Source organism: Cantharellus anzutake (assembly GCF_015039405.1).
Source record: "Cantharellus anzutake strain C23 chromosome Unknown EI90scaffold_276, whole genome shotgun sequence".
In the NCBI taxonomy this organism is placed as follows: domain Eukaryota; kingdom Fungi; phylum Basidiomycota; class Agaricomycetes; order Cantharellales; family Hydnaceae; genus Cantharellus; species Cantharellus anzutake.
Window position 1 is genome coordinate 30262 of NW_024067226.1, and position 13850 is coordinate 44111.

Consider the following 13850-nt stretch of genomic DNA (forward strand, 5'->3'; position numbering starts at 1 on the left):
CCCCACTGTTCCCCGCGTTCTTCTGTGCCCATTTGCTAGTACTAGTTCCCTAGCCTTGTCGCCATTTCTTGGTGTATGGCTGCTGAGAGAATCCAGAGGATCCTGGAGCCTTTATGCACTCAACTGCGGCTCCAGTTGTGCAATGGTGGTCTTTGGGTTCCTTGCCCATCCCGCATCATCTGTCAACTGAACGGCCTTAAATTCCTCAATCCATGCTATAATAATATCAATACTCTTTCCAACCTCCTGTGTGGGTTGTGAATGCATTCCGGGCAGGAAGAGCGCCCACTTGATGACTTCGGCAACTTCCGCTTCCATTCAATCTCCCAAATCTTTGAAGCAAAAATTCTCTTTCATCTAATAGTCTCAAGCCCCTGCGCCTGAATTAAAAGTTTATTCTGTCACCCTTACCTAGGTATTGTTGGGTGTCGATTTTCAAATTAACTCCATCTTTAGTGTTTTTTCAACTGATTCTCACCCATATCTCGACAATAAAGCGCATTTGAGAAAAAGCAAACCTAAGGTGCACTAATATAGGTCACTACAAACAACATCCTATGTTTATTTGCATACTATCTTCATTGTGTGCAGAGGAAAACGTCCCGCCATTTTTGGGATAGCCAGCACAGCCACAAAACTGTGGGCGGTCACAACCTTGGTTGCCGACCCTCAATACCTGCCTGATGCAGCATGCGTGTGCCAGCTCCAAAGAGCGCTTGCACATGTCTTCGGTAAGTGCCTTGAAGTGCATGCTGGCAATTTAATTCCAATTTTGATCGGACCATGAGACCATGGGAAAAACATCGTCTACTGAATCCGACATTCGGATTTCGGACCATGTGACCATTTGGGACAATGTCCGTGCAACACTGAAGATTGGAGTTGAGAGCAAGGTGCTGAGTGAGACTAAAGTGTCTCAAATACAGAGGAATCCAAGGGCCCTGTGTTAGCGATTTGCTTTTTAGACAGGACCTCTTGAATGGCGAGATTCAGTTGGGGATCAAACAGTTGCGACGCGAATTTGGCGTCATGAAAGGACCTGATTTCTATATTCGAAGATGGTGTCACGTGCTTCCCTGGTTGTGTTCTTGCCCTTTCGACGGCTATGCTTTAGATTTGTCTATGGCTATGTGTGCTGCGGCTGGCGCCTTATCCCAGCGCTACTACTACTACTACCTACATTCTTCCACCTTTGATCTGACCCTATCCACGACTTACTACCTGTGTCCAGGTGGCTCAGTCGGGCATGCCGATACCGGAAGACTCAGTGTTGCTCAGTTGCGAAGTGAGGTTCCGTGAAAGCGGTAGTGTGAGGTCCGAATATTTCAGCCTGATGCACTCTTGTGAGTCCATTGTCGACGGACCCCACTTCGTCAAGTGTTGAGTCCATTATGGTTCCAGTTGCAAGTGCAACATCACAGCAATTCTTCCAGAAGATATCGAGCAGTACAGAACGCAGGTTTTCCATGGGATGGACTATCGGCACAGGGTGGCTTTCATACATCTACTGGAAGGGTGGTGTCAGAGTGCAATATCGTCTTGATGATGGTAAGTTCCTTCTCGGTGGTAAGTGAGTAAGACAAATGGCTATTCCTATCTCAGACAGCGATTATGAAGCCCTCTGCAGGAGGGCACCGGGCCTGCTGCATCCGTCGGGTCTTGATATAATAGTGTAGGAGCCTGACAGAGTTCTCCCTCCATATGCACCGAAGCAGTTTCTGGGCAGCCCCGCATCTTCCAATCACGGGCGCCCCCACAAACGAAAGAAAGTCGAAGAGAATCACTTTGACTTGGATACCATTCCAGGTCGATCGACCTCCGCCACAGTCTCTCGATGGGATGGTAATGATTGGCAAGATGATGGTAGCCTATACGGGTCATTCGCCGCGGAATCCCAGGCTGCATCGCCAGAAACACAACCGGATCAAAATACCATCCCTCCTTCAGGTGGTGCCCCAGAAGTACATAACTACATGTCGCTCCCGATTTCGGCATATTGCTGGGGATTCGGCGTTTTTCTCGACTTACTGCAAGATACCTCTGGGGCTCTTCCTGTCGACATGTATCGGAAAGTCCGTTTGTTTAGCGCTGCCGTGCTCAATGACAAGGTTTCGGATGATGACCGCACAGCAGCTATAATGGACTCGCTCAAGTCCATAATTGGAAAAGGTTTCTCAATTGCTGCGACAAATGGAAAGTCCTCCGGAAATGTTGTTATTTCACCATGCCCTCAAAATCAGGGTGGGTCGCTTGTCGAGGAGAATGCTATTACGCTCATCATCCCCGATGTGAGGCCAAGCCACGTTGCAATGTCGGTTCATGGAAGCATATATTCAAATATCGTATCACAAATTGTGAGCTTGTTCGCAAGAAAAAAACTGAAGGCTGAATGTTTGCAACAGGATTCTAGCATCCGAAGGATGTGTTGCTGTCCGAGTTTCATCCTGACTCTAGCTGGTCCATGGATGTGTATATCCGGCGGCGTCCTCCTTGAGTCGACCGTCGTCGAGCCACTCACCGAATTCATATGGCTCGATTTAGGGAAGAACTCTCAAAGACTCGAGTATCTTTCACGTGTCTTTAGAGCACTTGTACATGCCATGAAAGTTCTTGAAGAGTCCTACAGAACACTACACACCATCCCACATGGGCCACCCAAGTTCCCGTGTTTTTTATCGTTCTCCATGCGAGGCGGTACCTATGGCCTCCGGTGCTATGAACTGCTTAGTTTCCCTGCAGTCTTCTTAGCCGAACTCATTGACCAATCAGCAAGCTCCACCACTCTCCCTGTAGTCGCAAAATTTGTGCCGAGCTACGCCGTTGATGCTCACAAACTACTGGCAGAGGCGAACCTCGCGCCAGGATTTCTTCATTTGGAGAGACTGCCTGGCGGCATGCAGGTCGTGGTCATGGAGCATGTTGCCGGTACGAATGCTAGTGAAATGGGGGATGAATGGCAGCACTCCGAACGACACTTTGAGCAAATTCAACAAGCTGTGGAGCTACTGCACGAAAATGGCTTTGTTCATGGGGATCTCCAAGCCTGTAACATCATCATAGAGGGCGATACGAACAACGCGAAACTGGTCGACTTCGATTGGACTGCAAAAGATGGTGAGGGCCGATATCCAATGGACCTCAAAGAGGATATAGACATGGAGTGGTGTGAGGGTGTAGAGCCTGGAGCGGTTATGACTAAGGGGCATGATATTTACATGCTTGGGATTCTTCGAAGGAACTGGGCTGCACTGAGCAAGCAGTAGGTTGTTCTGGTCCCTGGAGAGCGCCAAACTTATTCTTACTATTGAAAGATAGTCCGAGTCCCGCCACTTCCACCTACATATAGTTAGGAACTAATGAGAGACTGGTGTCTTTTTTTCCATGTCCGTCATCCAATGTATAGCGTAATTATTCGCTCCACTTGTATTACTGAATGGCAACACTTGTGTGTGCACTTGCCACTCGTTATGGTCGCAAGGTTTCGTTCATGACAGCACCCAAGGACCGGCAAGTTCCGGAACTTGCAGCGTGTTTCCATAGGGAGAATTGCCACCTTGCGTGGGGTCCTGCAAATCTTTGAACCAACTGAATTCCGCCATGCATGGAGACTATCATTTCCAATCCAGCAAACCTGCTTCAACCAAATCGTAATTGCCCCGTAATCACCCACAGCTTCTGTTCTCCCCCTCCACGACCCCATCTCAACACCACCTCTGGGCGCGGCATTGGCAGTCTTGCCTAACACCATGACCCATCACGCTTACGCCCATGGATTATCTTTTCTAGTCTTCCACTTCCCTCGTTCTCCCCCAAAAAAACTTTGTTTGTCTCACCTTGGTATCTTGAGTCTGAAAGTTCCCTTCTCCCTTTTGTACACATATTCACCAGGTATCCCGATTGCAAGAAATCCAATGGATTGTGGGTGTCTGAATTCGACTGCTCAACTCTGGCCGAGTTCGCTTTTTTGGAGGTAATTACTGCAGCAGAGGTTTCTGCTTATCGAATTAGCTCTCTGCTCCATATCTAGAAAGAGTGGGGGGGTGCGTGTCATCTCATTATCTAGTTCCCCATAGCAGGGGGGATCCTAAGGTTCTCAGAAGTGGGGTCCGGAATGCCGAAGTTGGGTTAGGGAACACTTTCACGTCAATGATGTCAGTGTATAAAGCCATAGGGAGGTGAGGTTCACACTCCTTTCTTGCGGGGCTCGTAACCCCTCCTGAACCACCTGCCGACTGATGAATGTGTAGGATGCATACAAACTCTGACAACGTGTGTCGCAGTTGAACCTTTCTGGATTCAGCCAGCCAAGAGGCTGCGGTGTGAAATTCCGAGTACGGAATAGGCGACGCACGCATACTGGAGCCCGATTTACCAATGGGAACGTGATCTTTTGCGAATTTAGTTGCCTTCCAACTAGCTGGATTACATATTTGACATATCATATGGAGTGTCACATTGATAGCAACTCACTGCTCCAGGAGCCTCTAGCCTTGTCATTGAGGACCAGGCTTCGCGCGAGTGAGAGAATACCTAACCTAGCCCTCCGGTCAATTCGCAGCCATATATGTTGTTTCCTTGGACGACACAACTGGAAGATTTGAAACCCGTAAATGTTCATCAACGACTCTCTTATAAAGGCCCTCTGGGGAATATGTCCACCTGGAGCTTGGGACCAATAGAACGAAACCGTTGGGAAAGGTCAATGAGATAGATTGTTCTTAGAACGCGAGAGTAGCGCCGAGAACTGCCGCGAAAGGCGGCGTCAACCAGTTATTGACTCCCATGCCCAACGGAAATTTTCGGTGATCCTCCCACATAATCATCCACACCGCACCGGCTCAGTGTTTGTTTGTCCGCCGTTTCGCACGTTTCCGGTTGGTCCGCTAACGTATCGTGCGAGTGGCGCAATCGGTGGTCCCTAAATCGTGATTACATAATAAAGCGTTGGTGCTCGGACTTGCTACCGAGGCCCATGCCCACGCACCAGTCATGGCCCAGCATTGCGTTCAGCCGTTTTAAGCGACCCAGGACAGGCCATTAATTGTTTTAATTGTAGCAGGCATCCGACGGTCAAAAAAAATAGACATGGGATTATCTCGAGTATAGTTTCCATGTACAAGTCCCGAAATTATAGAACGGTGTTGAGAGAATCTCCCCGCAACAACCTATGCATGGTCACGACTCATGAGCGCCTGCACATCGCTTTTCAACGACGATCCGCTGCGTCAAGACGCGGTCATTGGATATTCACTCAACAGAGAATCCACAGTTCCACTTCTGTGCGCTCTTGGGCGTCCGGGGAGGGATCCTGCCACGTTGTCACTGCTGTCACCTTCATTACCAAGACTATCCCTTTCCACAAGGGGCACTCGTGCAGACACCTCTGATCGTCTTGATGACTGAGGCGTCGAAGGGAGGAAATCGTATTCTTCCGTTGTTTCAGAGCTAACTGACCAAGGGGTGAGAAGCTGTTGGCTAGTAAGAGTGAATGCTGCTCGAGGCATAGAAACATGGGGCACAGATATAGGTCGGACGTGGGCCTGCTCGCCAGCCCCGTTATGCAACGACCGCCTACTGACTCTCGAATTGGGCCTCGAGACTCGCGGAGTATCCACATCGTGTCTGCCTGCTGGCCATACAGTCTCAGTTGCCCGCTCAGGAGAACTCGTGTTTGGCTCAGGATGAGGCTGGGACGGCTCAGCGTTGTCATCACGCTCCGAGCTGTTATCCGAGGACACCCGGTCGCTGAGGATGGCTGTTGCTGACGCACTAGCATTGATGAGAGCGCTCAGAGCGCTGGGCACAGAGGTGGGGGGTCGTATTCCAGGTACACCAAATGCGATATTGCTAACTCCGCCAACCGCAGAGGCATCATGTGGGGGAGCCGATTCCGAACGACTCCTCGAGGCACTAGAGCTTCTACTTCTGGTGGAAGGTGTAGAGGGTGTGGTTGCGGATTGTTCTGATGATAAAAAATGCAGGGACGAAGTGGGAGGTACACTGGATGAAATATTGAACAGATGTTCAGCCATCTGCTCCGATGGTGAGGGCTGATGAGACGAAGAAAGTGGTGGATGGCCGGATGGTCCTGCCTGTTGTGATGGATCTGTCCCATTGCGTTGTTGTTCCCCCTGCACCCGACGCTGTCGTTCGTTTTCCTCGATCATTGAAAGTCGCATCGCTTCCATGACCATGAGCTGATGCACCAATTAGATCAAAGTGTGTTCCGCGACATTTGAATATCCCTACCTCCTCCAAATCTTGTCCATTCATACCCATGAATTGCGTATATTCATTGTGTCTCTCACGCCGTCTGCTTCTTCGAGTCCCACTTCCACCTGAACTGTCATCCGATGAAGCACCTTCCATCCCGGGGGGAAGGGCGACTACCGTGCCTCTTGAGACGCCGATTGGGATGAGCTGATCGCCAACCTGTCGCATAATGATACGCCTGTTCGCTCGGCGAGCAACCGCCGCTCGCACTTGATTAAGCTTAACTTCCCAGTCCGGTCTGATGTGATCTGAGGGCGGAGGTAAGAGGGTTAGATGGAGACGACAAGATTGCCGAAAATCTGGGGGATCAGCTACCTACCAATGGTCACGACTTCACGACTAGTGTGACTGATGCTCCGCCGCCGACGTTTTCCCTCGGAAATGCTCATTTCGGCAGAATTAGTGGATCCTGAGGAAGAGTGTGACAGGAAATCCGGTCGTTGGTTGTTCACCCCACCAATGCCAGTCCGCCATAGAGGTGGTGTGTATACCACGCCGAAATTTGGCTGCATGCAATACGGGCAACAAGCAGGCTCCGAAACGACGTGAGTCGTAGTTGGATCGGCACGCTTGATGTGAACGAAACATTCGGTGCAAATAGCCTGATCACAGCATCTGGTTTGGTTTGTGTTGGGCGGATAGTACTGTTATGTAGATTATCATCATGGATCAGCATGATATTTGTAGACAAATAACACAAGCGCAGGGGGGAGGGAACGAACTAACCAAGAAGCAAATGGGGCACTCCACAGCACCACGATAGACCTGGGCCTCATAATTTCGGGGAAGTTCTTTCTGGGATTGGTATGACTTGGAAGACGATTTCCCGCCAGCAGCATGTTTTAAAGTAGACGTTGCGCTTTGTAACGGAGGGGCGACGGACCCTGATACCCATTCTTTGTGCGATCCTTCCTCGCCATTGGAATCAGGGCTAGGGACCTTCTTCCTCGCGGCCAGGATTTGATCATCGGTCCAATCTTCTTCATACTCTTCTAGTGGTCTATAAAAGGGCGAAAGTTTGCGTTGCACAATAAGTTGGCCAACGATCGTTTGGTTCCAGTCGGGTTGAGAGGAATATATCCCTCCTTGTGGTGTCAGCGCACCAAAGTCGACCGACTCCTCGGCATGGCGATCTCGTGAGGAACTCGTGTTTCCCATGGGGTGTGGCAGATGATGGTTCCAGGCAGGCTGTGCTGTGAACCTAACGCCCAACCAGGGATGCTCTGAGCACAAGGGGTGAGATTAGTCGTAGAGCAGCCTAAGGCGCCCGTTCTCGTCTCGCCTTGCTATGTGAGACGTCAACCTTGGGTCACAATCTCGGCGGAGTCCGACGCTATACTTCCGATTTCCACCTTCCGACCTTCCAAGTTGATCGAACTTGGGTGCGCTTATCACCCCACTTCCCCTCGCTAGAATATGCTGCAGGCTGAGGCTGAGGGCTCAACGTGCTGCGTCGTTCGTAGGGACTTTGTCTGGGTAACAGCTGACTAAATATTCATTCAAGTGTCTCAGGTTTCTCAGGCTTGTGTTCGTCCGTCTCAGCCGGCGTCTAAAATCTCACTGGCTCGTTCTGCGGGCCTGAAACATTTCGTTTGGGTTTGCTGCTCCATCCTTCGCCTCAGGTTTTCGTATTGAATTAGGCGAATAGGGGGGGGGACACTTTACACCCGAGCCTGTTCCTAGTTCGGGCAGTTTCGGGTATAGCGGAACGTTTGTCTCCCTGTGTAGAATATCATTGCTGAGCCCTTGACAGAGCCCTGATAAATATTAGCCTAAGCCTGGAGCTCTTGCGTGCTCCTAATCTCCAACACGTTGAAGATAACAAATTGTCTGGATATCCCGCACCGGCCCCCCCAGCGCACATTCCCGCTTGCACCATTCCCTCACTGCCTGCAATGGGGATGCTGCTTTCCCTTGTGCTGCAAAGCTCGATGTTGGGGGGGGGGGGGGGGGGAAGCGCCGAATCACTTCATTGCACCTGTGGTGTACTTTGACCAAGATGGAATGGGGGGGTAAGTGCTAATCCTTAGGAAAATATTCTCTAGCTGTCCACATATCTGCCTGCCTGCCTACGAGATGTTCATTACTCCGAACCACTCTCGAGAATCAATCCCGTAGAATGGGTCGCTCGCATAGCCTTCGACAAGTTATGTCCCCGACCCGAGGATCCCACTGACCCGAATACACCACTCATGCGTGGCTAGGTCGCGCTGCCACGTCGCAACGAGTGGAAGTTTCCCTATCAGCCGGCAAAGTCCGTCCCGTGATTCCATCATCATCTCTCACGGATCTTTCACCAATGGATGGAAAGGATCCAGACTGAAGGCGAAATCGTGCTCCTCGTTGCCGAAGGTAACCATGGGGAACCAAATCAGTCTTGGCCAACCGGAGACAACCAACGTTCTTGCCTCCGCTAGGAATCAGCCTGTTGTCCCTTGCGTTGTCAAAGGGAAGGGGGGGTTATGCGTATCAACATCCCAACATCTTCCGCTTTCTGCAAGGGCCATTCACGCGTTCTTGGCCAGGAATAATCTTTATGTTCGTCACGTGTTCGAGAACACGCCATCTCTGCAGGTCGAATACTTGGACGCATCAGCTTCTCGGTCATCGTGTTTCCGTGATGCTCTTTCCGAAGCACACCGCTGCCTCCACTCATTGGCCCAGCTGCACTTCTGTCATTCCCATCGACTTCCTTTCCTCAACCACTCATGTTCGATGATCGGACCATCCCTCCTTTGTCCGGGCCATAATACTTCATGCCCCCCCTTCTTGCCGGAGCTTTTGAAAATAGATCGACTTCTTTGCCTCCTCTCGCCTATAACTCGCTCCTTCTCGCTTTCCCAGTGCTCCATGGAAGCATGACTCGCCATAGTTCTACTCGGCTCGAAACTCGCTAGACACATCACTCATGTAATCCGTACAACACCTTGAATCGCCCGACTTCTCAATATCGTGCGCTGCGCATTTCCTTATCCGGATCAGCCCCGGCATGAACGCCTCGTTGCGTTTAGTCGGTTCTTCGCCGCGTGCACGTTCAGCTAATCCACAGCGACATGTCTGAAACAAGTCAAGCTGCCATCGACAAGACGATGTTCCATGATCATGCATGATCGATCTGTCATGTGGATATAGAGGGACCTGGGGCTTGCATACGATCGCGCCAATTTCCTCATCCCACACACAATATACTTTGTGTATTCACGAACCAATCGTGCGTGCCCATCAACGTTATGTATATTACAGTACGCATGCATGATCCAGAACGTCGGTGCGAGCGCGGGCGCGGGGCTTGCCCAACAGCCGCTCAAACGAGATAATCACACATGCACTCGCGGATGAATATCATACATACACCAACAACCGACCCATGCCCATGGGTTGCCATGCATGCCCGCACCATGACCACGCATCATCCCAAAAAATTTCCATCTTCCAAGATCAATATTGCAACCACACACACACACACATTTTAGCCCGGCTCCAACGGAAATGTGCGACGGGGGGCAGCCCGTTCCGTTGTGCTGCAGCAGTGGGGCTTTTCACGTTCCAGGAGCTGATATGGTGGTGACGAGGATGTATATATATATATATATATATATATGTGATCAGATCTAGTCAAGAATGACGCAGCAGCCCACCAAGTACCAGTCACAGATCTATTATGCATATTCCACTAGCTGCCCATCGATTGTTCATATTTATATAAGAAAATTCGAGCCAGCCCTTCAGTGCGATCGACGTACATTTTACTTAACGAGAATTGCAACATGTAGTAATCATGTATGCACTTTGAAAGTGCACGCCATGTGAACCGTTGGGTTGCAGCTAGATACCAATCGAATACATACATATCTAGTGAGATTGCATATGTGTCAAAGGCCGGTGGAAATTCAAGTTATGTGATTGGAACAAGAAATGTACAGACCCTTTTTTTAAAAAAAAAAATCACTTGCTGTTCGCTGAATGAAATATGCCTCTGGTTCTTGCTCTGTTGTTCTTGCATGGCTGTAGATCGAACTTGTCTTTGCAGCGGTGAAAGAGACGATTACTGCAAAGATGCACTTAAAAGATACCAGGATCTGGCATGCATGTAGGTGACGGGACCGGGGCTTAGCCAGCTCGGTTAATTCTTTCTCAAGCTACTAGGCCCCCCCCCATCCAATACATGAGAGTGTGCGAGACCCCTCGCTGCAACCAATCAACGCTCGCGATCCGTGGAAGCCCATGCCCCGCGCTCTTCATATATGTAGTAGATGCCGCTCAAAGCTACGCGGGCATGCATGTGGAACTAAATATATATATCGGGGCCATGCGCATGTTCGATAATTCGATCCAATTGAATTGAGCCACCAACACCAGTAGCTTATACATAAGCTAGCGTAGCCACGCGGAACGGTCAGACATCTGTGGGGACGAAGTTGGAATTCGAATCGGGTTTGGATTCTAAGTTGATGTCAACAAAAAAAAGTGAGAGACCTAAGGGATCGTGATTGGTACACACACAGAAAAGAGACTAAGCGTGAATTGCGAAGGTGGGAAGGAGAGTCGAGCCCCCCCCCCCCAGCAGGCTAATCAAAATGGGAGGAGAAAAAAAATTCTTGAGTGATTGACTGGTTGGTCGTTTAATTGGACTGACAGAGATTGGAATTTGGAATATTGCGACGTGCAAGAGGGGGGGATGAATAAATAAATAAGTAAATAAAAAAGGGGAAAAGAATAGTGAAGTGACAACGGACTTCTAGCCGAATTTATAGAAAAATTCCTCAATCTAACAGAAGGGGGGATAAGGCTAAAATTTAAAAACAAAATGCATCGCTCAAGGTCCAAAGGTCGGGGGTACAGAGGGAAAGGCACCTACTCTTCTCTTCTGACTCCCATGCACTTACAGTGGGAGAGGGAGAGGGGGCGGGTGCGGGTGCGGGAAGGGGAAGGAAAAGGAGAGAAAATGCGCATCTAAATGACGAGAGATCGCAAAGGAGAAAGAGAGCCCACCCCCACCCCCTACAATGTTTCTAAACATCTCCAACACCCACTCCAATCCTCGCAGCCGTCTCCGCACTGCTCCCCGCCCGATCAACTAATCGACATCAACATCAACATCAATACCAACAGCACCAACACCAATCCCCACGCTCCTCCTCCTGCTGAACACGACGATCTTGTCCAACTCCTTCTCCCACTCTTTCACCTGCTCGGGTTCGAACCCCAACTTTGCACTCTTCGACCCGCCCCCGCCTCCGCTATCGCCACCGCGAACGGTTGAAATGAACCAGCATCACCACTACCACTATCACCCGCCGATCCCGCTTCCAGAGCGGAGAACGGGGGAAGTAGAGTAATGGGAGTAGCAGGGGTAGAGGGAGATGGAGAATGAGAAGGGGCGGTAGTGGTGGTGATGGCAGAAGGTGGAATAAGAGGAGATGATACTAGCTTCTTATACGAAGAAGAAGGTAAATTATGAGATAACCTCTTCCTAGCAGCCTCAAGCACTGCACTAGAAGGGGACGGAAACGACGAAGGAGGCAACTGTGGTGTGACCACACCAGGCGAAGTGAAAGGTCTTCTAAAATTAATGGAACCAGGACCGGGACCGGGACCGGGACCAAGGGTAGGACCAAGGGCAGGGCTAGGGCAAGAGCAAGGGCTGGGACTAGGACTAGGGCTAAGGCTAGGAGATGAAGAGGTAGGAGTTGAACCCGCAGCACGAGTCAAATTGTTCCTCGCACTGTTCCTCCTATCGAAAAAAGAGGATGGTGACGGTGCTTTCAAAAACTTGGATGAAGATGCCTGCAAAAAAGTCGTCGTCGTCGTCATCGTCGTTGCACTGGAAGGGGGGCTAACGGCCGCAGGACTAGGGCTCCTTCTCCTTCTCCTTCCGCTTAGCAAACTCGTCGTTGAGGACGACGTCGAGGAGGCTGACGATCCAATGAACCCACCGCCACCACCACTGCTACCAGCACCAGTATTAAGACTAGCAGTAGAGTTGTTTGCAGATGCAAGGAGATGAACACGACTCTGACCTGCGGCGTCGAATCCCCCGCCAATCATCGCACTACTACTACTACTACCACCGCTGTCCACATCCATATCCGTCACTAGGCGCAACGTCGAGGATGACCTAAAATCCGTCGTCGACAACGTATGAAGACAAGCTCCAGGATGAGAATATCCATATGGTCCTGCTCCCTTCATGACTACCTGCGCGATCACACGTTGACGTTCCGCTTCATCCACGGACGCCACGACAAATTCCTGTTCAGGTAATTTAACCACTTCCGAACTCCCTCGATTCGAGGTGAACGTGATCTGGAAAGCAAGATATACCCAGAAGACATCAATTTTTGTTTAGTAACGTAATGAAAAAAAAAAAAGGGGAAACGTCTCTTACCTTGGCACTCAATACAAACTTGACACAAACCGTTCCAGTCCTCATCGTACTCCCTACACCCCAATGAGACGCACTCTTCTTCTCCGGAATCTGAACCACAGCCTTATGTTCATACGTTCTCAATCCACCCACACCGACGACCTTCTCCCTCCCCTCATCCTCCACTCCACCAACCGCGACTGGCACTCTGGACACAGACGACGTCGTACTGAACAAAACTTGCTTATTCATCTTCGCCTTCCCATTCCCACTCTTGTCCTTGTCCTTGTCCCTATTATCCACCTCTTTCTCCTTCCCCTTTGAAGCGCTCGACGAGCCCGAAGATCCAAAAGAGACCTTAAACCTTTCCTTCTCCTTCCCTTTCCCTTTCCCTTTCCCATCCTCCGCCCTCCCTCTCCTATTATCGCCTCCATCAACATCTGACTCCGAATCGCCAGTTTCCTCATCATCATCATCACCCGAACGACCCCCACTGCCACTTCCACCCATAAAAGGACGACGCGCCGCCTTCATCGCTCTTCTCATCCCCTCGTCCGATTTCGTCGAACTCCCAAAAGATGAGACGGGTGAAACAGGTATACAAACTCGTCCTGCTCCCCTTCTTCCCTCTCCCACAACATCTCCAACAACAACATTCGAAGAAGACCCTTCCTCGAACAACTCCACAACCCTCTTCACGCTTGTTTGCACCTTAGTAGGAAGCACACCCTCTTTGCACACAAGACTATACCCCACATTGAACGTTTCCGAAGGACCCACAGCGTTCGAAGGGAGCGATAATTTGTATGAATGAAGGTAAGAGTGTGTCGGGGGAAGGTAAGTCCTAATGGTGTTGGTGGATGTTGGGGAAGTCGGGGAGGACATTTTCCGAGTTGCAAGCGTGGGCGTGGACGGACAAGAAGAGGTAGAAGGGGAAGGAGATGGAGAAGAGGAAGGGGAGCAAAAGGAAGAGGAGGCTGAAGAAGGTGGGGACTGATACGAAATAGGACGTCGCTTTTGAGACGGACGTCGGGCGGTGTCGTCGGTATGATGATGATGGTATTGATGAGTCGTATTGTGAACGGGTGAGAGTGGAACTCCGGAAGAAGAAGTCGAAGGGGAGGAACAAGTTGAAGGCGGACATTGCCACGATAGGGGCGAATACGAAGATGAAGGGACTGAGGTGAATGTGGGTATGGGTGTGTGTGTG